This window comes from Callospermophilus lateralis, unplaced genomic scaffold (genome assembly GCF_048772815.1).
Source record: "Callospermophilus lateralis isolate mCalLat2 unplaced genomic scaffold, mCalLat2.hap1 Scaffold_52, whole genome shotgun sequence".
Classification (NCBI taxonomy): Eukaryota; Metazoa; Chordata; class Mammalia; order Rodentia; family Sciuridae; genus Callospermophilus; species Callospermophilus lateralis.
In genome coordinates, this window is record NW_027514454.1 from 6,807,457 (window position 1) to 6,834,375 (window position 26,919).

General features: G+C 48.3%; 2 pseudogenes; one reads left to right on the forward strand and one right to left on the reverse strand.

Annotated features, from left to right (window-relative positions):
• Positions 1-4,438: 4,438 nt before the first annotated feature.
• Positions 4,439-14,354, reverse strand: LOC143390227 (protein phosphatase 1J-like; annotated as a pseudogene).
• Positions 14,355-17,611: 3,257 nt separating this feature from the next.
• On the forward strand, positions 17,612-19,883 carry LOC143390228 (chemokine-like protein TAFA-3; annotated as a pseudogene).
• The last annotated feature ends 7,036 nt before the right edge of the window (positions 19,884-26,919 follow it).

Below are 26,919 nucleotides of genomic sequence, written 5' to 3' on the forward strand. Positions count from 1 at the left end.
GATCTCTGCCTCAAACCTAGGTTTTCCTCAGTCCCACATCCTGTCATGCTGGGCTGAGCTCTTCTAGTTCCTGCATCCCACCACTTCACACTATATAGCCTGGGTCTGCTTTTTGGGAAGCAGGATACTCCAGCCCCAGGCTGTTTCTCTTCTACAGTGGGATGCTAGGTGGCCCCTCCCTCTCCTCCACTTACACATTCAGAAAACTGGGATGTGGGGGAAGAGGATATGAGTCACTGAGAATTTATAGGAGCCACTCTCCAGATCACAAAGGGGCTCTTCCTGATTCCGCAAATGACAGGGAAGATGTGCCCTGCCAGCACATCCCTGTCTACCTAGGTGACTGACTCTAGGATTTCTTCCAACTCCCCCACCTACTCCCATTAGTTCAACTCATTCAGCTGTGTAAACACGGACTGGGTTAACTCCTACCCAGGCAGTGCAGATACAGAGCAATCACTAGTGATCTACCAGTCACTTAGGCAAGAGTGCACCACTGCCATCCCCCAGCAAGGCAACTGGCACCAGATGGTGGGAGGCAGAGGCCAGAACTTCAGGACAAGGACAAGAATTAAGTGACCAGGAACCCACAGCTCAGAAGACTTTCCCTCCAGGCTGTGGTTGGGTCAGAAGAGCAAGCAGTCCGGGCCAGGCCAGGACACAAGGCCCAAGGCAAGAGGGCATGAACAACAGTTCCCTGTGAGAGACTGCCAAAGAGGAACTGCCCCACTGACCCTAAAAGGTGCAACTAAACCCCACGCAGAGACTGAAGTGGAGCTGGAATGGAGGAGCCTGGAACTTCTGGCTCCTCCCCTGAGACAAGACATGTGGATATGTAGCTCATTCTCTTGATTTTCCTGAAGATCCAGTGGGCCTCCTACCAGGCTCACTCCCCCTGAAGTTTGGGAAAGACTCACTCTTCAGTGACATCTCTTTCTCAACTTTAAAGCCAGAACTGAGAGAACTCTGTGCCCCGGACTCCCCAGCCGACACCCCTAAAATAAATCTTTAGCCTAGCTGGGGAGTGTGGAGGGTAGATTTCTTCACACACTCACATGAACAAACACACTAACACACACGGGCTGGATCCTTCCGGGTATCCCCTACCCCAGGCAATCTCCAAGGACTGTCGATGGCAGCGTCGTCCAACCTCCACCGAGCAGTGGCAGCCCCCAAGGGTCACACTGTGCCCTTATTAGAGCCATTCCACCATCCGGGCCTGGGAGAACTCCCAGCCCATGCCCAGCAGCCCAGGCCAGGTCCGCGCTGGGCCATCCAGCCTGGACTAGCCAGGGCCTCTGGGCTAGCCAGGGAGGGAGATCAAGGCCGCCCCCTTATTCCGCGGAGGAGACTCAAGGAAGCCCGGAGGGAAGGGAAAGGGCTCTGTTCTGGACCTCAGCAAAAGAGAGCCCCTGCCAGGCCGCTCCCGGGGCCCCTCGCTGCAGTCCAGGGAGGAGCCCAGCAGGCCTGACCCCAGCGCAGCCCTTCCAAGGGGAGGGAACGCGGTCCGCACTCCGGCCAAAGCCCCCTCGCCTACCCCGCCTGAGCTCCCTGCGAGTGGAGAGGAGGAAAGTGTTCTCCCGGGAACTGGGACACCCTTCTCCCCCTGCCCTGACCCCAGTACCTTCCGCTCTATCGCCTCCAGGTGCGCGGGCCGCTGCTGGAGTCTGAGACTGACCCTAGGGGCCGGGGCCCGCCCCGCCCTCCTTCAGCGCCAGGGCGGGGAGGGCGGGCCAGCAGGGGGAGGGTCGGCCCGGTGGCGGCCCTTGGCCCATCACCGGCCCCAGCCCCAGGTGGCCACAGGTCGCCTTGGCTGCGGCTGGAGGATTGGGGGCGCCTGTCCCGGGCTGGGGGAGAGGTTGGAAGGAGAGTCGCAGTGAGCTGCCAGGACTGCAGAGGAGTGGGCGGTGACCGGAGTGGGTGGGACCCCGGAGGACTCAGCCTCTGCCCCGCCTTCCAGCCCCTAGGGGCAGATGGGCGTCGGGAAAGTTGAGAGGCGCTTGGGGTGGCCTCAGGGAGGGCAGCTGCTGCCCTCCCGCGGCCAAACAGCACCTGCTCCTGCCCCACCTGGGCGGTCGCGGGAGGCAGGACAGGGAAACCCGGTAGCCCACGCGGGAGATGGAGTGGGATGTGGTGTGTGCAGAAGACCACTCTCTGCCACTAGAATCCTTGCGGAGCAAGCATAGCCTGACTTCATTCCTAGTCTGAAGGTCCTCCAGGACCTTCTGGGACCTGCAGACCAAGATCACTGTTCTGCCTCATATTCCCTTCCTTCCACTGCCTGGAATTTCCCTGATTCCAATTCCTACCTACTTCTCCAAGGGTACTCTTGGAAGTGCTTCTGGATCCCCAACCGAGAATACAGTTCCCACTCCTATTGTATTATTGTGCCATTAGTGACACTTAGCCTCTTATGATTTGTTACATACCGTATTTACCTACATGTAGATCTTCCTTGTAAAAATGACTGAGGAGGTGGGCAAAGAAGGAGAAAATCTATCAACATTTTATTAACTTGTGTATTCTAGGAACTACATAACTCAACCTTTTAAATACTTGTCACAATCCTTTCAGAGGAAGTATACCCATAACCTTTTGCCTGTAAGGAAACTGAGGTTTGAAGATGCAGCTTAGCAAATGTTTGAGATTTCTGATAGCAAGAATTTATACAGTCAGGCCTGTGTGACTACAATGCTGGTGCTGTCTTCTGATGGCTACCGTGCTCCTCCTCCTGTCTTCCCCTCCCCTCATCTAGCACAGTGTGTGGCAAATGATCGGTTTTCAAGAAATATTTGCCGAATGGATGCATGTTAGAAGTCTTACAGACTTTAAAGATCTGAAGTATAGGCAACACATTTGGTAAATGAGCAAACTGAGTTCAAGACCAGTTTGGTCCCCAGGCCTCTTAATCCACTCAATAGTTCACTCAGTATGAAGTGAGAGCTATGTGCTGAAGATTGATTTATGCCTTCAAATAATTTACAGTCTAAATGAGGAATATAGACAATCTCAAGATATCTGACTCTTATGGAACCTGACTCTATGTACGTTAAGTATTTCAGTCCTCATAATAACCTGATGGCCTAGTAGTGTTATCTCCATTTTACTGATAAAACAAATGAGGGCTCAGAGAGATTGCAGAGTTGATGTTGTGTCTGGTCCTAGAATTCAAACCAATGGACTCTAGAGACCTTGCTCTTAATTGCCACTCCCTATGGACAACTCTTGCAGGTGGCCATACAGGAGGCATTTGCTGTTGGGGGGTGGAGAGAATGCATTAGCTGTGGGATGCCCAGCCCTGAAGAACAAATGAAGTATTCAAATTAGGTTGATGTGTATATTTTAAATAACAAGTTGAAGCTACTGCAGGCCTACAGAGTCATGAGAACTCCCCAGAAGACAGTGAAGGTGACGGAAGATGAGGCTGGAGAAGGAAACAGGAGATAGACCATGAAGGTCCTTATATGCCATGCCCAGGAGTTGACTGTGAATTTTACTCAGGTGCAGCAAGGAGCTGCTAGAGTTAGGAAACTAATATAATGAAAAACTAAGGAGGTGACAGTGGGAGTGAAGATATGTGGGAAAAGGTACACACACACACACACACACACACACACACAGATACATAAATGTATATATTCAACAATACAGTTATGCATCATTTAATTATGGGGATATAAGAAATGCATCATTAGGCAATTTTATTGTTGTGTAAACATCATAGAGTGTACTTACACAAACTGAGAAGGCATAGCCTACTACACACCAAGGCTATATGTTGTATACCATCATAAATGCAGTTCATTGTCATCATATAGCACATGATGGTATTAGTTATTGATTAGCATGATGAAGAGGAAATTAAAGGGTTGCCAACTCCAAGATTTCTAATTTGAGCAGCCAAGCTGATGCCCTTTGAGAAGATGAAGTAAGAGAAGAAACATGCTATGGGGAAAATAGTGGATTGAGATGTGTTGAGGTGAAGTGCCAGTGGGCTTTCATGGAAATGTTTGGGAGATGACTGGTATGTTTGAATCTAAAGCTCAGGAAAGATTTGGGAAGAGACCCCAACATGGAAGAAACATCAGCAGATGGATGAAGCTACAGAAGTGTCTGAGAACACTCAGGGCAAGTGAGTGGATTGAGGAGAGGAGAGGGCAGAAAGAAGAACCTGGAAAAAAATTCATTTTTTGGGCTGTTCTGATGTCCTTTCCACCATGGCACATAACTTTTCCTTAACTTTTAGTTTCTAATCAAAGCAAATAAAGACACACACCTTTATCCACCAGGTTTATTTGCCAAGAGCTGTAATTCTGGGTCTAGTAGATATCCCTTTTTTGGTTAAACTGCCACTAAAGGGAGGCAACTGCAGAATTTGGGCTGAGAGAGGGTAAGCATGGAGAGGCTAGATGGTGGTGGGAGTGATGGACTGAGCCCCTCAGGAGTAACTGCCTGGCCCTCCCAGAGGGATGACAAAGACCGAGATGTCATTCCCAGAACCCAGCTTGTTGTTAGAGAGATGCCAGCCACAATCCCAGGGGGTGCCCTGGGCCCCCAGGACCAGAGCTTGGGCCAGAGCTGTATACCTGCCAGGAGCACATGTGCACATTCATGTATATAAAAAAATAGACACAGAGGCCCACATGAGGTCACCAAGCATTGCTTCCCTTTGCCCTTTCCTTTGCCAGTGCCATCCCCTTACCATCATGCCATGGAACCCCTACCTACTGGGGTCATTGGGTTCATAGACCAACAGCACCCTGTCCACAGTGGCAGCTACCTCACAATCATTGGTGACATCCCATAGGCCATCTGTTCCTAGGACTAGCACATCGTCTGGGCAGTGCTCATACTGTGTCAGGTTATATACTCGAAACTGGTGGTGAAAGAGTATAGGGAGGATTGAGGTGTGGGGTTTGCTGGACAGGGAGCTTGGGGATAATAGGACCCTGAATGAAAGCCAGCTTGAGACCCACAGAGGAGGGAAGGTATAGTTAAGGAGGCCCCCATACAGCTCACCTCAGGGAAGAAGGAGAGGAAAGGCTTGATGGGCAGGGTGGATCTGCAGACATTAAGGTTGTAGTCTCCCAATCCCCGGGTTACCCCAATAGTGGCCATCACTCGGGCCTGAGGGAAACATTGAGGGGGACTTCTATTTAGTCCTCTGCCAGGCTCTCTGAAACCACACAGCCCTCCCACACCTACCCTCAGGTAGAACCTCCACCTCCCTAGACAAATTGTGGTGGGTCCTCCTGCCCTCTCCCACCTCTACTGTGGAGTTTACCTTTTTGCCCTCCCCACAGACCAGAGGAAACCTGAGGTCCTCCAGCTCGATCTTTTTGTAGCCATGGGGAGGGGGGGAGTAGATGTATCACCTAGGCATCAAAGCCCCCTCTCTTCTAGGAGCTGCACACAAGCACACAAACCCTTAGAAGGGCCCCATTCCCCAACTCCCAGTTTGGGCCAGCCTTCAGCTTCCATCTTGCTACTGGTGAGGGACTGGTTGGGTTGCCATGGGAACAACCCAGCTCTGAGGGAAGTGTTACCAGCCAGTCATGTTCTGGTCCCAGTACAGCATCCTCTGCCCGGGATCCTTGGGCTGAGCTCTGCAGGGGAACTCAAGGTGGGTGAATTCACCACCCAGTAGCTCTGGTTTCAGGAAGCCCTGGGGTTGAGAATGGCCAAACAGAGCAAAGGGCCAGAGGGTGTTGCACTCACAGCATACCCTGGTACAATATATAGATTATGTTATTTTTCTCTTCTTTTGCAGTAATGGGGATTAAACTGAGGGGTGCTTTACCACTGAGCTACATCCCCACCCCTTTTTAATTTTTATTCTGAGACAGGGTCTTGCTAATTTTTTGAGGCTATCTTTGAACTTATGCTCTTCCTGCCTCGGGCTCCCGAGTTGCAGGAATCACAGGTGCACCACACTGTATTGGCTAGATGTTATTTATTATAGCAGACCTTTAAGTATAGTTCCACATGCTACACACTATTCTGATACACATATTAACTCAGTTACTCTTCAAAACAACCCATGGGTTAGGAACTATAACTGCACACAGAGGTTAAGGAATTGCCAAAGGTCACATAATTAGCAGAGAACAACAAACCAGGATTCAGTATCCAGGCAGTCCAGTTCCAGAGCCCAGGGGCCTTTTCTGTTCCCTCCCCCACCTATGATTTTACTTCCTTCCTCAGCTGGGGCCACAGTGGGTGCTCCAAGCCAGCTCAGGCTCCTTCCTGTAGCATTATCCCCTGGGCTCAGCCCTGCACTCAACAGCCCACACAGCCGCCTTCCCAAGAAGCTCCCAGTAGGGAGTGTTCTGTGTTTGCTGGTGGTGGTGGTGGTGGTGGTGGTGGTGTGTGTGAGAGAGAGAGAGAGAGAGAGTAGGGTTGGGGGGGGTATTCTCAGGGACAAGAGTGCAGAGAGGCACAAGAACCAGTAAACAATGGGGGTAGGAAGTTTGGTTCCAACTTACAAGCAGCTGAAGACGCTGGTGCTCAGTCTCCGGGGTAAACTCCCGGAACATTGGAATGATTTTACCATTCCAGACAATGATGGCCCTGCCCAGAGACAGAAAAGACCTGGCTCTCCTCAGCCCCCTTCATGGATAATTCCAGAGGGAAAAGGCCTTCCACTTAGGACCCCTTATCCAGGACTCCATCTTTCCTCTCCTTGTGGATATATCAGGCCTTTCTTTATATCTATGGTCCTCCAAGCTCCTTCAATCTTTGGGGTTTCTTTAAATATTATATTTTATTTTTTTAAAGTACTGGGGATTGAACCCAGGGCAGCTTTAGCACTGAGCTACATCCCCAGCCCTTTTGATTTTATTTAGACCCAGTTTAATATAGGGTCTCACTAAAGTACTGAGGTTGATTTTGAGCTTGTGATCCTCCTACCTCAGCCTCCTGAGTTTCTGGGATTACAGGCATGTGCCACCATGCCAAGTCCAATATTTGACTTTGAACCCCACCACCTCACTCTTCTATCCCCCCATCCTAGAGAGTATGGTCCCTTGTAGCCACTTTTAAAGCCCTTATCCTCCATACCTGGTGTCACCTGCAGTGGCCACATATACCTTGCCTAGCAGGTACACCACAACCAGTGCATAGCAGCCCCCCTCTACTTGGTGGCCATGACACTCCCGCTCCCAAGCCATCTGCTCATCCTGCCAAGTGAGTAAGGGTTAAGAGGGAGGAGAGTAAAAGAAGAGTTTGCAGACACTGGGCCACCCTCCACACTCCCATCTGCAGAAATCATCTGGCACAGCCAGACCACAACTGAAAAATAGTGAAACACTATCCCTTTTGCCTCCCCTCAGAACCAAACTCTGCTCTGGCTCTCAATGATGTTGTAGGTTCTCAGGGTCAGTCCCTAAGGCCACCTGACTGTCACACAGTTGGCCAGAGTGTCTGCCTAGCCAGCCTTTGGCCCAGGCCTCCCACTCACCATGAGCTGGAAGGCATTCTCAATGGCCCCTACCACCAGGCTTTCATGAGTCACTTCCTTCTGTGAAGACCGGCAAGACTGAGGACCAATCAAGTGAGTAGAATCAGAGCAACCTGGGGTCCCTGAGGTGCATGGGAGGCAGAGGGGAGGTGGTGAGGGGTCTTGAAGTATTTCTATTAGGTCCTTTAGTTGCTCCCGGATGTGGCGATGCAGGAGCTATGAGGCCATTTCGCAGCTCCACCACAGGCATGTCCATCAAACAGGCCCCAATAATAGAAGCAGAGTCCCTGGTGGGGGGAAAAGTTGAAGGTGAGTAAATCTGTGTGTGTGTGTGTGTGTGTGTGTGTGTGTGAGTGTGTGTGTGTGTGTGTGTGTGTGTGTATAGTATAGTATAGTATAGGGAAAAGAAAAAGACTGTAGGCATCCAATAAATATCAGAGAGGTTGGCATTACAGGCTAATTAGATTTATTCACTTATTCACCCAGGGCACACTATGTGTCAAAAGAAAGGAGAGCCTCAAAAAAGCCAAATTCTGAGGATAAAAGATGCAAAAATCAGCATCAGTAATTAATTAAATTATCCCTAATACACAAACATCTACATTTGAAGTAGAAAAGTAAACAATCATCTGACATGGCAGGACTTAATGATTCAATGCCACATAAGGGTTCTGTGGCAAACACAGAAAGCTAGTGAGTTAGGAGGCAGTCTCAGAAATAAAACCAGATGCCTGATATCCCTTAGGATGAGTGTCTGTGTCTCTGGAGGCTAAGAGAAGGGGTGAGGTCTTACTGGGCTTTAGCTAGGCTCCCTAGGGGCCCCTGTAACACTCCTCCATCCTTCCACATACACCACTTCACAGCAAGCCTGGTCCTCATTGTGCAGGTTCTTTCCAGCATTGATGACCCTGCCAGGCCAGAGTGACCACATCAGGTTGGACACCAGATGAGGTCCTGGAATAACCCCTACATTAGACATATACACATCCTCCCCTGTCGGCTGGCCAAGCTGAGAAAGGTCACAGCCACCTGAGATTCAGGCCAGAGAGAAAAGGAGCAGGTAGAACTGATGAGGAATACTGTCTTGGTGGCAGGCCCTACTTCATAGAAAGGTAGACAGTAGCACCTGCCTGCCTCAGATCCCCCCTTAAGTGGCAAAAGCGGCTCCCTCAGGGGTTCTGCTGGAGTAGCCAAGATGAGGGTAAGAAGCTTTACTTCTCTGTTCACCAAGACCCTTCATTCCACCTCCAACCTCAATCAGTTCTCCCAGTACTTTGTCCCCAGCAATCCAAAACTGATGGGCCCACTCACCCTCACCCTAAAACTACCCAGCAAAAGTTTCTGCCTGTTTGGCAGTGAGGAAGTGCTTCAGCCCAGATCCAGAAAGAGGAATTGAAAGTAGAGTAAGAGTATAGGCCCACCTGGACTGGGAAGGAGCCACTTAACCACAAACTTCTCCCTTGTAGGAAGTTAAAAGAGGTGATGTTGGGGCCATGAGACCACCAGCCACCTTTCTCAGCAATCTCAGTATCCCCAACTCCCTCAGGGTTAGGTTTTCTGGTAGATACATTAAAAAAACCATGTAGCATAGGAGCATGCCCGCCGTCCTGATCAAGGGGTCTATTTCCTTGATCTGCTGCACCAATAGGTCCACCTGGAGAATGCAGTCCAAAGGGTACCCTCCCACTGCAGTGGGCTGTCCCCTCCCCCACCCTGGGAGCCGGTGGCCTTCTGGTGTCAGGCTATTTCTGGGTGTGGAGGGTGAGGGGAACGGTAAGAGGGACAGGGAACTGGAGCTCTAGGGCTGGGAAGCTGCTGATAGTCTTTCCAACCACTATCCCCTGGTTAGAAGGAACTCCGCTCCTTTTTGAACAACCGCCTCCACCCGGCAGTCCCTTAGCCTTTAAACTGCCAAGCCGCCATTAGGAACTGGCGAACTCATCTTTGGCAGGGGCCCCCATCCCCCACCCCCCAGCTCTGGGAGACAACGGGGTTTTGAGGGGAGAGAATGAGGGTGATCAACGAGTTACAAAGTCCTGAGGAAGTTGACTCAGGCTGCACCCAATTGAAGAGAGGGCCTGGAGTGGGTGGTGCCCGAAGCCCAGAGGATAGCAAAGGTCCCGGGAAAGGGGGGTTCATGGCTCCAAGCGCAGCACGGGGGCGGGGGGGGGCGCATCCCTGGTGCGGGGATGCAGAGTTGGGGAGAAGTGGTAGTCCCATCCAGATTTGGGTGCGGGGGTGGGGAGGGAGGGCGCTCACTCGGTGTTGCCAGTGCTCCAGGGAAGGCTGCGGCCCCTGTCCGGAGGGCTTTGCACAGCCCGGCCCGCGTGGTCCTCTGTGCGTAGCAGCCCCCCCCCTTCCCCCCGGACTCAGCTGCAGATAGGTCGGTCAGGAGAAGCTCGCTGGAGCCTCTACGGTCTTTGCTGACGCCCCGCTTTCGCTCCCTGGCCTGGATGGAGGGCTCTTGGGCATTTCTGGAGCGGTGGCCGGGGGCGCCGAGGTCATGCTGGGCAGGTCTGGGGATTTGGTGCGCGGAGGTGAAGCACCCCTAGAGCTCACCAGGTGCGCCACTGCCCAGCGCACCAGGTTTAGCAATGTGCTTCTTGGCCACGGCCTAGGCCCTGCCCCTAGGGCTCGGCGTGGGCGGTGCTTACCCCTGTTGGTCCTTTGAGGCCATTGGCTCCCTGCCGGGTTGGGGCTGTGCCAGGTAGAACTTCCCCTAGCTGTAGCCCACCCAGGAAATCGCCCCACTGGCTCCCGATCTCTTCTCCACCTCATTCTGGCTTCGTCCTGCAGCAGTTTCTCAGAGGGAGAAGGTTTGTTGTGGGAAAGGTCTGAGAGAAAGAAATTTTACTTCAGTCGTGCTGTAGGAGAGACATCAATTAGACCTTCCTTATTGTGACGAGGGTGGTGGAGGTGGTCTCCCCGCTCCTGGTTCAGGGTGGTCAGGCTGCCTTCAGGGCAACGAAGCTGATGACCTCAGAGCGAAACAGACGCTTCGAGGCCGCTGGGTGTGAAACAGCTGGTGTGACAACACCTCTGGAGATACTGGAGTGAGAGCGAGAGCAGCCAGCTGGTGCAGAGTGGAGGCAATGGTAACCATGCAGGTCACAGCTGATCACCTTGGATCAGAGAGGCGGGGTAAATTCCTGGACTTTTTACGCTACTGTTATCTCTGAAGGCCACTTCCACGTGTGGGAGAGCGGTTGCCACTCCTACCCCACTTACTTTCTCAGAACCTTCCCCGTACACTCAGATTTAGACTTCTCATCAGTTAATAAGAATAACAACGTAATATAATAAACAAATAAATACCATTTATAGAAGACCTACTGGGAAGTGGCCTTTTACAAAGCACACTCTATACACCAATTTGTCACTCCCATTTTACAAATGAGACGGGACTGGAAGTACCTGTCATTTAATATGATGTGTCAGAAGAGATCATATGGCCATTGAGAGATTCATAACCACATCAGTCTCCTGATACCAAAACCTGGTTCTGACTTGAGAATCAAGTTGATTTCTCTAAATCAGGGAGGGAGAGTTAGGAAGAAGATGACAGCAGTTAGAGGGATGAGGTTCCTCCTCTGCCTTTCTCTCTTTGCTCAGAGGCTGGGGAATCCTGGAATGCTGGGCAAGTTCTCTTTCACCAGGGGGATACAGAGGCCAGGTTAAACTCCTGCCTGGGTGGATTAAAAGCCCACTTGCTCCAGGACTGAAACTAGACCAAGTACCAGGTGGGATGCTTATTCTTTCTGCTTTCTGCCTCCTGGGGGAGTGTGGTACTGACCTGACCTGGGAAGAGCTCTATTCCTAAACCTGGTATCAGGGAATAGATCATTTTAGGTCCCAGGTACGCCCACACAACACACAGTTCAAATGAGGTCAAGGTCTCTGTGCCCTAATGCAATTTGGGCTAGCCATCATGGGCCACTAGAATCAAGTTCATTATAGGGACCCTACCTCTAGGCTCTGTCCATTGAGTGCTTCCTGACAATAGCATACTCTGTACCCCAGGCTAAACTGTGCTCCCAGAAGGGTTGGCTTTCCTGACCTACAAAAGTCACTCAGGTGTATGGATTTTCTGTAATTATGCCCGAGATTTTGGCAGAAAGCCAGAGCAAATGAAGTCACAAGAGGGAAAAAAACATCAGACCCCACAGAGCAGCAAAGACTGGGATAAAGAACACGCTGCTGCTTGTTATGGGTGTTCCTCTCCTGTTTTAGAAAAACGGGAACCAGCTCTCTGATAAATGACATAACATCACTGCCAGCTCAAAGACTGAAGAAAAATATGACTCCTGGCTATTTTTATTATTCAGTGTTTCTGGGATAGTTTACTTATCACTTCTCACTGTCACACAGCTCCTTATTCCCTGCTCTTTCCAGCATCTATGGAGTGGCTGCAAAATAGGCCAAAGAGTTAGGGCCTGGAGACCCCTTGCTTCTGTACCAGATGATCCCCAGGGAAGTTGGCAGCATCTGTGGGCTGTTGAACAGCACCCCAGCCTGCCCAGACCATAAGAATTTCATCTCACTGAGCTACCCACCCATTCCTGACATCATCACACCTCCTCCATCTTCAGACTGCCCCAGACCTGGTAACATGGTCATTGCCCCTATATCAAGGTGGCAGAAGGTGAGAGGAGAAAGGTAGCAGGCTGGGAAGAAGCAAATCTGTGGGATGTTTTCCTTAGTTCAGACTGATAATGTCTAGCCATAAAGGGGGACTGGAGAGCCTCAAGCCAGGCCCCTTTTTCACAGTCCACATGCAGGGGTTCAGGGCCTATTATTTTTATTATTTGGTGTTTCAGGGATAGTTTGCTTACCATTTCTTCATCCTTGCCTTTTCCTTCCATATTACCCCAACCCCAGAGCCCTATTTCAGTAAGACTTATGTCCCTCCTATGAAGAGAAATACTCACAGAACCTTTGTGCCCTTTATTTTCCTAGTACTTTTCACATACAAAATATAACCTTACAAAGAATTATACAATTGCCAGGCATAGTGGTGCATGCCTATAATCCCAGGGGCTTGGAAGGAAAATGGCAAGCTGGAGGCCACCCCAGCCATTTAACAAGGCCCTAAGCAACTTAGTGAGACCCTGTCTCAAAATTAAAAAAAAAAAAAATTAAAAAGGACTGGGGAATGTATCTCAGTGGTAAAGCACCCCTAGGTCCAATCTCCAGTACCTAAATAAATAAATCTACAGTGGAAATTTATATTACAATTTTTCTCTGATGCAGACACTGGGTCCCAGAATTTGGTTCCCAAGTTGAGACTCACACCCATCATCCATAGGGGTATGTGTATATATATATATATATATATATATATATATATACACATATATATATATACACACACACACACACACACACACACACACATATATATCCCCTTCATAAAAGACCTCCTTTCGAAATAAAAAGGATCAGGGATGTAACTCTAGTAGAAGGCCCCTTAATCAAGCCCTAGTAGGAGGAGGACATGGAACAACTTTCTGCAACCATGGGAATGTTCTATATCTGCTTTGCCCAATACACTTTTTCCTAGTTTCTTGTGGCTACTGGACACTTTAAATATCATTTGAGTGCTAAGTAAAGTTTTAATGAGTTTAGATTTAAATTTAAATAAAATGCAGCTAGCGACTACCCAACTGGACAATGCAGTTCTGGAATCTTCAAAGCTCAAAGACACCTTGCAGATCCAGGCAATGACTCCTCACTTCCAGCACCCCACCGCCACCCCCATCGCGCTGCTTCCCTTCACCTCTGAGCATCACCTCCTTCCCCTGTGCCACAGAACTAGGCGTCAGGAGACCTGCAGGTTTTGGAGGACTTCCTCAGGGTTACCTATCTGACCAAATCCATAGGGGCCAGTGGTTCTCCCCTCCCTCCTCCTGTCCTGAGCCTTTGTGCCCGCCAGCCTGGCCGAGCGCCCCACACTGCCCTGAAGGAAGCGGCGGTGCTGGCGCAGGGCTGGAGGAGTGGGGAGGCACCTGAGCCTAGACTGCAGCATCTGCAGCATGCTCCCTGGCCTTCAGGCGAGAGGATCAGAGAGGATCCGACTGATTGAAGCCAGGCCCAGAGCTCTCATCACTGCTGCATGGGTGATATGGGTTTGGCCAGAGCCTCGCCATCCTGGGGGTGCAGCAACTTGGTGAGGGACGCAGACATAGCCCTGAACTGGACTGCATTCAAACTGGAGGCACCCGACAGTAGTCTGCTTTCTGAGTCTTGGTCCCTGGTTCAGAGGTAGTGCGGACCTCAGGCCAGCAGGTAAACAGTGGGCACTGCTGTAGGGCAGGTAGATCCCTGTGAAAGTGCTCAGAATTATGGAGGACTGAATGGACACTGGGGGTGGGTGAGGGTAGGTTGTGGAAGGTTGGAGCTTCTTGTGATTCACGTCTTCAACTCCTTGTTGGTGTGCAGGCTGCTCACTCAGTCTCACTATAGCATGGGTTGGATGAGGGGGGAAACAGGTTGAGAAACTGAGGTAGAGCATAGAAGTTGAAGAAAAATTTTCAGGAGCTTTCTGCAGCTTCCTCTATCCCCAATCCTCTCCCCTCCCCCAGATCTTTTGAGTCTTGGGGTTCATAAGAGAGACCAGGTGAGTGGAACTGAAGGGTCTGGAAGCTCAGAAACAAGATCACCTGAGAGAGGTTGAGCATGTAGCTAAGAAGTAGAGCCCTTGTCTAGCATTCCTGAGGCCCTGGGTTCAATCCCCAGCACCCCTCACCTGGGAGAAGTTGCATTTCTAATAGTTGAAATGAGGTTTCCTGATAGGGGTGAAGAGAGGAGAGACCAATTCAGGAAAGAGATACATCCAGACAGGTGGGAGCTTACCTATCCCCAGGATATTGCCATTACTTCCTTTGAACACCTTCATTCCCCCTTTGTAGGACCCTTGTTGCTGGGAGCTAGAAGGCAGTGTTCTCTTCCTTCCAGGGCCTCACCATCCTGCGTTTCACTTCTGCCTATGTAGGAGGCTGAAAAAGAAAAAGTACTTAGGAGAAGGTGTTGGGGAGCTGTGGCCTGAAGTTCAGAGACCTGCTGTACCCCCATTCTAGCTCTGTGGGGTGAAAGAGGGTGACAGTGGCAGAATTGAGCCAGCTGTATATAAGTCCAGGAAGCAAGTGCCATGGGACATTGGTGGTACAGGCAAAGAGGATTCAGGGCTCGGGAATCCTCCCCAGAGGTCTCTCCCAGCAGGGATCTATCTGGCAGATTCTGCTTAGAACCCTCCCCTGATCCTCAGCTCTGTTCCAAGATCAGAGAGATGACAGTGCTGATTCTTAGACTCCTCCCAACGCTGCTTCACTCCTGCCTGACAATGGTCCCAAGCTCATGCTGACTCTGTAAGGGTCATTCCCAAGCCAGAAGAAGAGACTCAGCCCCTGCCTAGAACAGCTTCAGAACTGGACTCCAGCCAGCCCACCCCCTTGCCTTCTCCCAAGCTTTCCTTTACCCTACCAGACCAGGGCCTGGGCTCCCTCTGGACCTCACAGCTCACTGAAATCTTTCCTACTTGTCCAGGTGGAGTGAGTCTGAGACCAGCAGATGAGCAGACTGAATCTAAAAGATCCAAACAAAAGGTAAGTTAAGAAACAGTTGAAGATATGAAGTGTGAGGGGTGGGCAGAGATCGGGCATTTTATTCTAAGAGAGCAGCTGGGTCCTGGCATTTGTTTGATCCCTGATACTCTCAGAATTGTGCTGGCACTTGAGGGAGGTCAACAGTGACCCAAGGGGCTAGGTGAGCAACAGAGGTAGTGACCCGGGTCTGTCCCTGAGCTTGAGACTCTGATGCCTCCTGAGACTGCTTTTGCCCGATCTGGCTGGGCAGCTCTCAGCCTTTGTGTACCTCTACTTCCCAGATGGAATTCCCTCCATTTCTAGCCCTCTCTCTGGAACAGATTTGGGAGTTTGAACCACCAAGGATGGAGGAGGATAAGGAAAGGGGAAGAGAGTTTGGCTCAGAAGCAAGGTGGGCATAGGGAAGATTGCTGGGTTCTGGCGCCTGCCACCCCCATGCTGCCTGACCTTGGCAAATCATCTGACTTCCATTAGCTTTCTTTTCATTTTTAAATTTAAATATTGTTTAAATTAAATGGCCATTACATTCCCCAGGTTTGAAACTCATAAAATGAAAAAGAGCCGGGTATAGTGGTGCACACCTGTTATCCCAGCAACTCCCTGAGGCAGGAAGATGCAAGTTCGAGGTCATCCTCAGCAATTTAACGAGGCCTTAAGCAATTTAGCAAGACCCTTTCTCAAAACAAACAAACAATAGATATAAATGGTGGGTCAGGGGATGTGGCTCAATGGTTAAGTATCCCTAGGTCCAATCCCTGGTACAAAAAAGGAAAAAATAAATAGGGAGTAAAAAAGAAATTGGTAGAAAAATAAGTCATCTTCTTTCTCAGCCAACCACTTTTCCTTCTAAATGGCAAAAAAAATGTTATTCCTGTTTTTTCCATAGCTAATTTTTTGACATTTTTGTTTGGTGATGTTTGGTTTTGTTTGGTTTGGTGTTTTGTGTGTGTGTGTGTGTGTGTGTGTGTGTGTGTGTGTGTGTGTGTGTGTTATTAGTGATTGAACTCAGGGCTACTCTATTGCCAGCTACTTCCTTGGCACTTTTTATTTTTAATTATTATTTCTGAAATTGTCCTTTATTTTGTTGTACTAAACTTTCTGATACAAAGAAACATTTTAGTAGAGAACATCCCAGGCTATCAGATCCTGTATCTGCCTGCACACCACCATCACAACCCAATCTGCCTGCAATATAGAAAAACAATGTGTAACCAATTCCTCAAGAATGGTCTATAGTTTTTCTCAGTTGTCTGAGCTAGAAAACTTGTACCTGAAAAAGAAAGGTCAGCATTGAGAACCGAAGCTTGTTTCTCTTTTGAAGTGCTGTGCAAGAAATCATATCCCTTTTTTAAAAATATCAGTAATGGCTAAACTAAAATCTTGTTCCTAGAATTACAAAGAATAATATCAAGTCAAAGACATCTTGCTATTAAATGCAATGTTAGGAACAGTATTAAAATATGGATCCTACATCAATGACATGCAGAGCCTGGTATAGAACCTACTAACAGGACACTGCAGGACACACCATTTAAGGAATCTTCAGCCAGACTTATCTGGCCTCCAAAGTGCATGCCCTTTTTTATTGTATTCTGAGACAAGCTCTCACTAAGTTGCCCTGTCTGACCTCCAACTTGCAATCCTGCCTCAGCCTCCAGAATTGCTGAGATTTACAGGTACAGACCACCACATGTGGCTCCAGATATAGTTTATGCCTATTCAAGCAGCAAAAATAATCGCTTTCTTTTATACATTTTATGCACATGATCCCACATGTTGCTGCCCCCTCTTAACTGTGGATTATCATTGGAGATCACTGCATGCATCATTATATAAAGCATTTTCCATTGTGTTTACACAGCTGTTTGGAAGAGACTGCCCAGCTTCTCTTCAATGCATTTAGCCAGTCCTTCACTGCTGGCTGTTTGGGTTGTGTCCAGACTTTTTGAGTTTCCGTTTGCTCATCTATAAAATAGGTAATAACTATCCTACTCTTTGGAATAGTCATGAAAAATTCAAGAGCATTCCTGGGTTAAGAACTGAAAAAAAAAAAATGGGAGTTAGCATGATTGTTCCTCTCACACCACAGCCCATTTTTTTTTTAATTTTTGGGGGATACCAGGGATTGAACTCAGGGGCACTCAAACACTGAACCACATCCCCAGCCCTATTTTGTATTTCATTTAGAGACAGGGTCTCACTGAGTTGCTTAGCGCCTTGCTTTTTGCTGAGGCTGGCTCTGAACTCTGGATCTTCTTGCCTCAGAATTACAAGCAGCTGGGATTACAAGTGTGCCACATTGTCCAGCTCTAAGACCCCTTTTAAATGTCACTTCCTCCTCAGGTTCTCCCTTCTTGCTCCCCTGTTCTCTGTGGCATCCATTGCTTCCTACAGTGACTTTGTGCCAGGCTTTGAGCTGCCAGGGGACAAGGTGAGCATCTTACCCACCCTTGCCTCCCAGATGGCATAGCACAGAGAAGCGACTGGGGTTGGGCACTAGGAGAGCCCCTTCTGCCTGGAGCTATGCCAAGTGTGCCCTTCTCTCCACACGATGAGTGAAAGGGCCCTGCAAAACTGGAATGCAGGCCACTGGCTGTTGGCACTGTGCCTGATGTGGCTGTGGACCCTCTTGGCCTCTGCTTCCTCACAGCATCCAACTGCCACAGGTTAGGGGGAGGTGGCAGGGACTGGGAAGGAGGTTTTCCAGCACACCTGGAAAACTGCATAACACCCCACCCTGTTCCACACAGCGAGCAGATCTCAGAGGCAAAGTAAAATCCATAGATTTCAGAGTTCTGACTCCTCCTCTGTTTATCACCCAGGCAACTGCTCCCTTCTGCTATCCCCACCAGGAGGATGCCTGGGCAGACACACTGTTCTCTGTCCCTTCCAGGTCAGAAGGTGTTCTGCAGAGAGAGAGGCCCTCAGGTGGGGGCTTAAGTCTAGCCTCCTGGCCTAATTCTGGGGTTTTCCTTCTGGGATTGCTAAAGCCTATATAAGCGGATGATCCTCCCCACGCACTGTAAGCCCTGGGGCCCTTGTCCTCACCCTGAGAAAGCAGGGAGGTCAGGGCAAGACCTGGTGCGGGACTTCAGCTTTCTTCTGCTCAGACCCAGGGTCTACCAAAGGGTGATGAGTGCGGCTTCACTGGGGAGGAACAGGAAGATTTCATCTGCTTCTTTCTCCCCTGCCATTGGATTTTTCTGTGTGTGATGCTGGGGATCAAACCCAGGACTTTATGCTGATGGGCATGTGGTCCATCAGTGAGCTAAAACCAAAGCCCTGGAAATTTCTTAAATAACCTTCCCCCTGCCAGGTGTAGTGGTTCACACTTGTAATCCCAGTGACTTCTGAGGCTGAAGCAAGTTGAAGCCAGCCTTAGCAACTTAGCGAGACCTGGTTTCCCAATAAAATATAAGGGGCTGGGGTGAGGCTCAGTGGTAGAGGGCTTCTTGGCTCAATCCCTAGTACTTCCTGCCCAACACACACAAACAAGAAAGGAAGGAAGGAAAGGCCTTCTCCCTAGCAGGTAGAAAGGGCTCAAGGACCAGCAGGTGGGTGGGAGGGGAGCAGGGCTGGAGGCCTGGGCTGGGGACTTGATCTGATGTGGCTGGCCCCATCAGTCCTTGTAAAGCAGGGCACCTGTGAGGTGATTGCTTCTCACCACTGCTGCAATAGGAACCGTATTGATGAGCACTCCCAGACTGTAAAATGCTCTTGCTTTTCCGGCCAGGTGGCTGGTACTATGCGGGCAAACCCCTCCTGTGTGGAAGGTGAGTGAGAATCTAGGCCCTGGTCAGGAGGACTCTGAGCAGAGAGATAAGGAGGTCTGGTTGGGCCTTGCCATCTGCTGGGGATCCAATTTCATACCCATCTCAGGGCTTTCATGATCAGAGTCTCAAATGATGGGGCACCCTCTGGGGGACAGGAGGGCAGATATGACTATCTCTGTGTCATAAACAAGGAAAGCTCTTGTTGTGTGCTGTCCCTCACTGCCCAGCCCACACCGACAGGCACGTTCCCTCATACTTTAGGCTATCTGCCACACACAGCCTTTCAGACGTGGGCTCTTCACCTACTGTTCTCTCCCCAGCCTCTTCCACATGCTCTACTCTCAACCCTGCCTTTACTTGGACACGTGTGTTCCTTCACATCACCCTTTCCCACCTACCAACTCTGGCTTCTGTTCTCATGCTTAAGTGGCATCCAAGTAACCATGCCCAGCATGATCACATGCATGCCAGCTTGTGCCCTCCTGGTCTGTGGACCTCTGCACATGGTGCATAGTTGCTCACACACACCAAGCTGAAGATTGGTGCCTCTGTGCCAATGACATTGTTGCCTCAGAGGCAACTTCAACTGCCTCATTTCCCCCTCAATGTCTTTGATGAGATGCTGGGACCTATAGGATTAAAGTTGGTAGGGGTATGTCCCCAAACCTCAACCGTTCTGCCTCTCTGGGGAGCCCAGAGTAGGCAGAAGACAAGGGAAACATGGAACTTCATGCCAGGGGTGTGTGGAAATGTATGCCTCATTCGTAGACCCCCCCTCTTGACTGCTGGCTGTGCTCACAGAGAGCTTAGAGCTGCACTCCTGCCTCTTGCCCCAACAGCCTCCATCGTGCTGCAGAGGTGGTGGAGCCCTGCCTGCCAGGGGAGGAGTGTAAGGTGCTCCCGGACCTGTTGGGATGGAGCTGCAGCAGTGGACACAAAGTCAAAACCACTAAGGTATCTAGGTGGACACCTCATTCTACTCCTCTTCTTCCCCTTTCACCTGGGGCAGCCAAGGGGGAACAGGAGCCCTGGGGATGCAGGATGGCATGACCCAAGGTGGTATCTGTGAGCAGTGAGATACTCACTGCGTCCCCAGGTGGTCCTTCCACGTACAGTCAGACTCTGGGGACTGGCGTTAGGGCTCTGGATCAGAAATCCAGGTGTGTCTTTTTGGCAGATTTTTTGATGGTCCATATGCCTTGATTTCTCTTCTTTGCCTACAGAGAGTTTGCTTCTGGAAAACATCAAGTCTATACAAACAAAGTGGGGAATTGGGGAAGCTATCTAGGTAATTCAGGGAGGAGTCTCTCCTCCTACCTGAATTCCAGGTATAGCAGCCACTCTGCCCATCACTTCTCCATGGACTGTTTCCCCTTTCTCACAATTCTAAACTCCTTACAGTTCATACTTCCCTTCCTCTAGTCAAATTGCTCTGTATGCTGTGACAGCACCCAAGAGGATTATTATTTTCATGGTTTGTTGCCTGTCCCATGAAACAAAGGGTAATTAAAATTTTATCAAAGTTGTTAGCAATTCCATGTGTGTCATAGTTAATTAGTTGCATCTCTTTGTCATCACCATTTGTACAGATTAGTGACACTGCGGGGCAAGCCAAGGCACTGCCTTCTACATTCCGTGCCCATCACCACACACATCAAACAGGCAAACAAACAAGAAGAGAAGGAAAGGCAGCATCAATAGTTTTGAAGAAAGCAACCATTTTCCCAGAGCACAGAACAAATGGAGCAGGGAGTTTGACTAGATATAGAGCATGTTATCTGTAGGCAGAGAAAGGAGACAGCCATTCTGAATATACCTAAGCCTAGATGAGAATGAGACCCACCACAGAGCTTGTGACATTTGTCAACACATTATATGTTTAGGTTTGTAGCCCATAAAGCCTACACTGTGCTTGGCAATTTGTACAGTGACCTGGAATCAAATAGTGGGTAAAGTGTGCCTGATTTATGTTTGCATGGTCCACCTGGGCTAACTTTCCCAGCCTGGCCTGCTTCAGGAGCCAGGGGCCAGCAGCACTGTGACCTGCATATCCTGGAGAGTCTCTGGCACACTGGAATGGATCCATCTTACCTTCCTCTATTATTTGTTGTCTAGGTCACGCATAGCTCTTAGGGATCACAGCCTGAACAGGAGATACTTGATTGAGCCTTGGACTGAAGAATGGCATCCAGTCATCACCCAGCAAATTTAAGAGATTCAGTCACCTGGACTCATGCTCCATGTCAAATTCAGCATTACCACTCTTGATTTTAATCAAGTCGCTAAGCAGATATGGAAGGATCTCCAACCACATATCTAGAAAACTGTGCTCTGCTAGAGACAAAGAAGGTCAAGACACAATTCCTGCCCTTAAGGAATATCCAGTCAGGCTGAGGAATTGAAGTCAGATACTTTGGGTCATTGAGAGTCTATGGCACCATGACTTCTGAACCACCTGCTGTGGGCATGGTAGGAGTTTGGGGATGAAATTTTTGAAGCTCTTTGGCTACTCCCTGATCACAAGACACAAAGATAAGAATTCACACTCATCACCTTTCCATGCATCCTGATTCCCTGGTAAACTGCTAACAAGTTGAAGGAAAGCTTTCACCCTTATGCCAGGCCAGTGATCTCACATTTGGATGGGATTGGATTGATTTAAGAAAGGAAAGCAATGATTGTGACAACTTTTCCAGCAAAGCATCTGTGCAGTCATGGCATATTTGAGCTGTTTGTTGGGTATGGAATGCGCAGGTCCTTAGAATCAGCCTCATCCAAGCCCCTCACCTTTCTGTTCATTTGCTTATTGTAACAGATAAGAAAGCTGGATGTGGTGGTGCATACCTATAATCCCAGCAACTCTGGGACTGAGGCAGAAGGATCACAAGTTTGAGGACAGCCTGGGAAATTTAGCAAGACCCTATCTCAAAATAAAAAGAGCTGTGGGTGTAACTCAATGGTAGAGTACTTGCCTAGCATATGTGAGGTCTGGGTTTGATCCCCAGCATTAGAGAGAGAGAGAGAGAGAGAGAGAGAGAGAGAGAGAGAGAGAGAGAGAGAGAGAGAGAAACTGAGCCCCAGAGTGCTGAGATTGAGATGATTATCCCATGAGCTCACAGCCTGGTCTTTCGAATCTCTAAGACTGTAGCCTTTCACTAGTGTTGACATTGGAATTCCAACATAGACATTCCTTATTACACCTGACCCTGTAAAGCATTGGCTGGACAGTAGCAACATTTTACTTGGAACATGATAGACACTTTGACCAAGTTTTCTGTTCTCCTATCTGCAATAACCCAGAATCTTCACACACCAGGATGTAGAGTCACTTTGTCTCCATTCTGCCCTAAGTCCCCCAAATTCCAAATAGACTCCATGATAACACAGAGGACACTCAGCCCACTTGCAGTGGGGCATCCCCACATCCCCATTGCCTGCTCTGACCCATGTCTTTTATGGTCTTTAGCCTGTGATGTTCTCAGAGGTTCTGGGTCTAGGAGAAAGTCTGGGAGGAGTGAATGGCTGGCCAAAGTCCTGTTCCTTCAAAGTCACCTGGTGAGGTGGTAGGCTGGAGCCTTCGTCTAGGGCTGAGGGTCAGCTGGCACCATAAGATATCTTGGGTGGAGCCTCTGTGACGGTGGGGATCAACAGGGCATTAGGGGTAGGGTGTCATCAGAAACCAACTGGGATGTTGCCACTTTCTGATCCTCAAGAAGGCAAATAAGATGTTTTGGGACTAGTTTCAGTTCTTCCCTCTCTGCCTACCTCTTTATACAGTAGAATCAAGACTGATGTCTCCCTCACCCCACCCTAGTGTATTTTTTCTTTTTCTTTCTTTTTTTGTTAATGGGGTGAACAATGGTGCCAGCTTCTTGCTGGACTGTAAATATCAGTGCTGTGACAACCATAATCTCTGCATACAGTGGGCTCCTGGGTGGGGTTATCAGGGAGCTGATCAAAGCCATTCTTGCCTCCTTCAGGGCTGTGAAAGGACCTGGAGGAGGGAGTAAAGGTTGATATACTATTCCTGGAAAGAGTTGGAGAGTAAATATCTTAGGCTTTGCAGACCACAGAAGTCTCTGTTGCACATTCTTTGTTTTTGTTGTTTGTGTCATTTGGTTTTAAAAAAAACTTTCAAAATTGCAAAAAACTTTAGCTCAAATACAAAAAGCAACTCTTGGTCTTTTTCAGAAGGTCACGAACCCCAGTGAACCTCTGAAATCAGGCCACGTTTGCAGCTTGGGATGGCTTCCCAGGCTCCTGGCCTGCCCTGGGTGTCATGGAAACCTGAACTTGAGGGCAGGGGTGGGATTTGTTTTTCTCTGAATGCCCCTTTAGGGATGGATAAGTTAATTATTTAGACTACAAGTGAGACAACTTTAGCAGAGTCAGGCAATAAAAGCTCTTCTGGAGGCCAGAATGTGGGCTCCTCCATTCCCTCCTCACCCTCAAGACTGTGTCTAGACAGTAGGGACAGAACTCCAGGCCCCTGCTCATCATAAGCCAACCAGTGCCAGCCTCTACACCAGACAACCTCATTCTCCTACCTTCCCTGGCCTCCCTCACCCCTGCTCAGAGGAGACTGCTTTCCTTTGACACATGCTGGTATCTGGTAGTTTATTTTATTAGCTCCTCAAGGGCATATTTTCTTCAAACCTATTCATATATTTATCTGAAGGGCTTTGAAGGGTATCCTTTGCATGGCCATAAAAGCCCCACATGAGAGGATCTGATGGAGAAGGTGTCCCACTTTCCAATAGTAGCTCCCTGGGATCTTGTTTCCAACTAAGTCAATATTTGTGTGTATTTTGAGGCTGTACAATGAGAGCCTAGAATGTAAATTGGTTTCCATGGATTGTCTTTCTCGTCTCCCCTTCATGTGCTGGGTCTCACATCCTCTGAGTTCACAGGCACCCTCTGCCCCTCAGCTGTGAAGGCCTTAGGAAGGTTGCTAGTTACAGATCACGTAGCAGATTTCTTTGCCTCCTGCCAGTTTCCTTAAGGTCTGTGAGTGACATCTTAATTAATGGCCCCAGACAGTTGCACAGAGTTGATGCTGTAGCTTGCTAAAATCACAAGCTCACAGGTGGAAGGTATTTCAGGGGCCAGTTAGTTAACTCGCTCATTTATTAGATAAGGAAAGGGTGGCTTGGAGAGCTTAGGTAATTTTCCCAAAGATACGCAGCAGACTGTTGGCTTGTTCTGCCCAATGACCCACCCAGACAAGTGATCTTTTCATTACTGCACATCACTTCTTACCCCAGAACTGATGAGGGACCTGGAAAGTAGTTAGCAAGAATGTATGTGAAGCTAAATGTAATCTGTAGTCCCAGAAGCTCAGGAGGCTGAGGCAGGAAGATCTAAGTTCAAAGTCAGCCTTAACATTTAGCAAGACCCTAAGCAACTTCTTGAGACCCTGTCTTTGAATAAAATATAAAATAGGCTGGTGGTGTTGCTCAGTGGTTAAGCACCCCTGGGTTCAATATCCAGAACAAAGGAAGAAAAAGAGGAGGAGGAGGGAGGGATGAAGAAGAAGAAGAGAAAGAAAGAGGAGGAGAATTATAAACATGAAAGAGTCTGGACACTTTCATGGCTTGAGTGCAAGATGACAGAAGAAAAAAAATGGAAACATTAGAGATACACACACAGAAAGAGGGAAGAAGCAGCCAGGTGCAGTGGGCACACATGTAATCCCAGTGACTGGGGAAGCTGAAGTGGGAGGATCACAAATTTGAGGTCAGCCCAGGCAACATAGCAAGACTCCGTCTCAAAATAAAAAGTAAAAAGGGGTGTGGATATAACAGTGGTCAGTGCCCCTGGGTTCAAGCCCAGTACTGCATCACTTCACCACAGCATCAAAACACCAGAGCACAGGACACAATAAAACAAAACTAATGCCATGACAGAATTCATTTTTGCCTTTTCTGGAGGAAACGGGATGGAGCCCCTGTCAACCCCTGAAAGATGTAAAGCCAGCCCTGATGGCTTCTAGGTTCTTACACTCTGCTACAGGAGTCTGTAAATGAAACTCCTTTCTCACCTTTTCTTATTAATAAAGTTTTATTGCAACAGAACCATGTTTATTTGCTTATTATTGCCTACTTATTATTGGGTGCTTTTGTGCTATAACAGTAGAGTTGATTTTTTTTAAAGAGAGAGGAGAGGGAGAGAGAGAGGGAGAGGGAGAGAGAGAGATATAATTTTTTTAATATTTAATTTTTTAGTTTTTCGGCAGACAAAACATCTTTATTTGTACGTGGTGCTGAGGATCGAACCTGGGCCGCACACATGTCAGGCGAGTCCACTACGGCATGAGCCACATCCCCAGGCCCAGAGTTGAATTTTTTTAAAAGAGACCATATGTCCCCCCTCCTCAAAAAACCTGAATAATTATCTGAGCCTTTATAGAACAATTTTGCCAATCTCTGATAAAGTGTTTTTTTTTTTTTTTTTTTAAGCTTTCTTAATACGCACACTTCACAATCTGGAAAATGAGACTGCATTGTATTCCTGCTTTGAGGGGGCTGTTTGTCTGACACTGAGTGTGCATGTGTCCTCTTTATTCCCTTCCATTGTCACTTGTGATACCTGAAAAGAATTGAAGACATCAAGACTAAGAAAGAGGGACTGAGACTGTGGCCCAGTGGTAGAGCGCTTGCCTAGCATGTGTGAGGCACTGGGTTGATTCTCAGCACTACATACAAATAAATGAATTTTAAAAAAAGAAAGAAAGAAAGACTAAGAGAGATGCCAAGAGTAGACTTGGAGCAGATAGAGCCTTCCCTAAGGTTTTGTCACTCCATATATCAGTTCAGTTCATGCTTTCCAAGTTCTTGTTGTTTCTACTTTTAAACTTAAAGAATATAATTGCAGGGGCTGGGATTGTAGCTCAGTGGTAGAGAGCCTGCCTCGTGTGAGGCAGTGGGTTCGATCCTCAGCACCGCATAAATATAAATAAATAAAGATATCGTGTCCATCTACAACTAGAAAAATTCTTTAAAACAAATAAACTGCATATGTAGCTTGGGGTAATGATATAATTGTACATGCATGTATGCTGCTGGTGTTTGGGGTATCTGTGGATTTTTGTATTTCCATATCTACAAGCAAGGATGATATTCAAAATACGTACAAACTAGTTCAGCACAGAGATGATTAATCAAGACAGATGGCTAGACCAGGGCACACTGGCTGCACACAGCCCAGCACATAATTGTACATTGCTCCTCCACCTGCTGGGGCTAAGATGGGACTCCATTACAGGGTAGAGAGGACTCATTTCTCTCCTCCCCCAAGGCAAGTAGCTGAACTGGATCCCGTTATCCTTAAGCTTGTGGTTTGTCACTAAGTGTGGTTCTGCGGTGGACATGGGCACAGCAGCTACTGGACCCAGATAGCTATTCATGTATTTGGAATAGACTTGTAGAATAGGTAAAAGATAGCCCCTTTTAAACCATTCATGAGAGTACTAACTCTGAAAGGGAGTTCAACTTTTGAAAATGATTATGCATTTTCAAAAGTTGGATTGACCTACATGCTGGGTGATTGGCAATGTACCATCATCACTGCTATTAATGAATGTCTACCATGTATCAAGTACCATGCGAGGTAACCATATATTAAACATATGAACTAAAGATCTCCAAAGAGCCTGAAGACTGTTTGATCTTGAACATCTAACATATCTTGAGTGGAGAGATGGAATGTTGCAGATCAAGAGCCAAGTTATTTTGGGCTATCTTTAATCTCTTTTAATAGCTTTTTATTATTGATCTGTGTATCCGACCCAAGCATTCTTGTGACTATGAAATAAAACTCTTGAAATGAATACTAAGCTTGGTAAAAATGTGATAACATCTGAATCTTGTACAAGATTTCCTCAGTTAATGAAAGATAACACCAGAATCTTCTAGAAGAGATTTCTCCATCTGTTTGTAGTCCCCATCTACTTTCTTCTGTGACTACAAAAGCCCATTCAACTTCTTCCACAGGAGAACCATGTTATTCCAGGAAATTTGAATCTGTTCCCAGCCCATGGTTACTTATGTTTGGCTCAGAATAAATCTTTTTCTTATTCCTTAGAGCA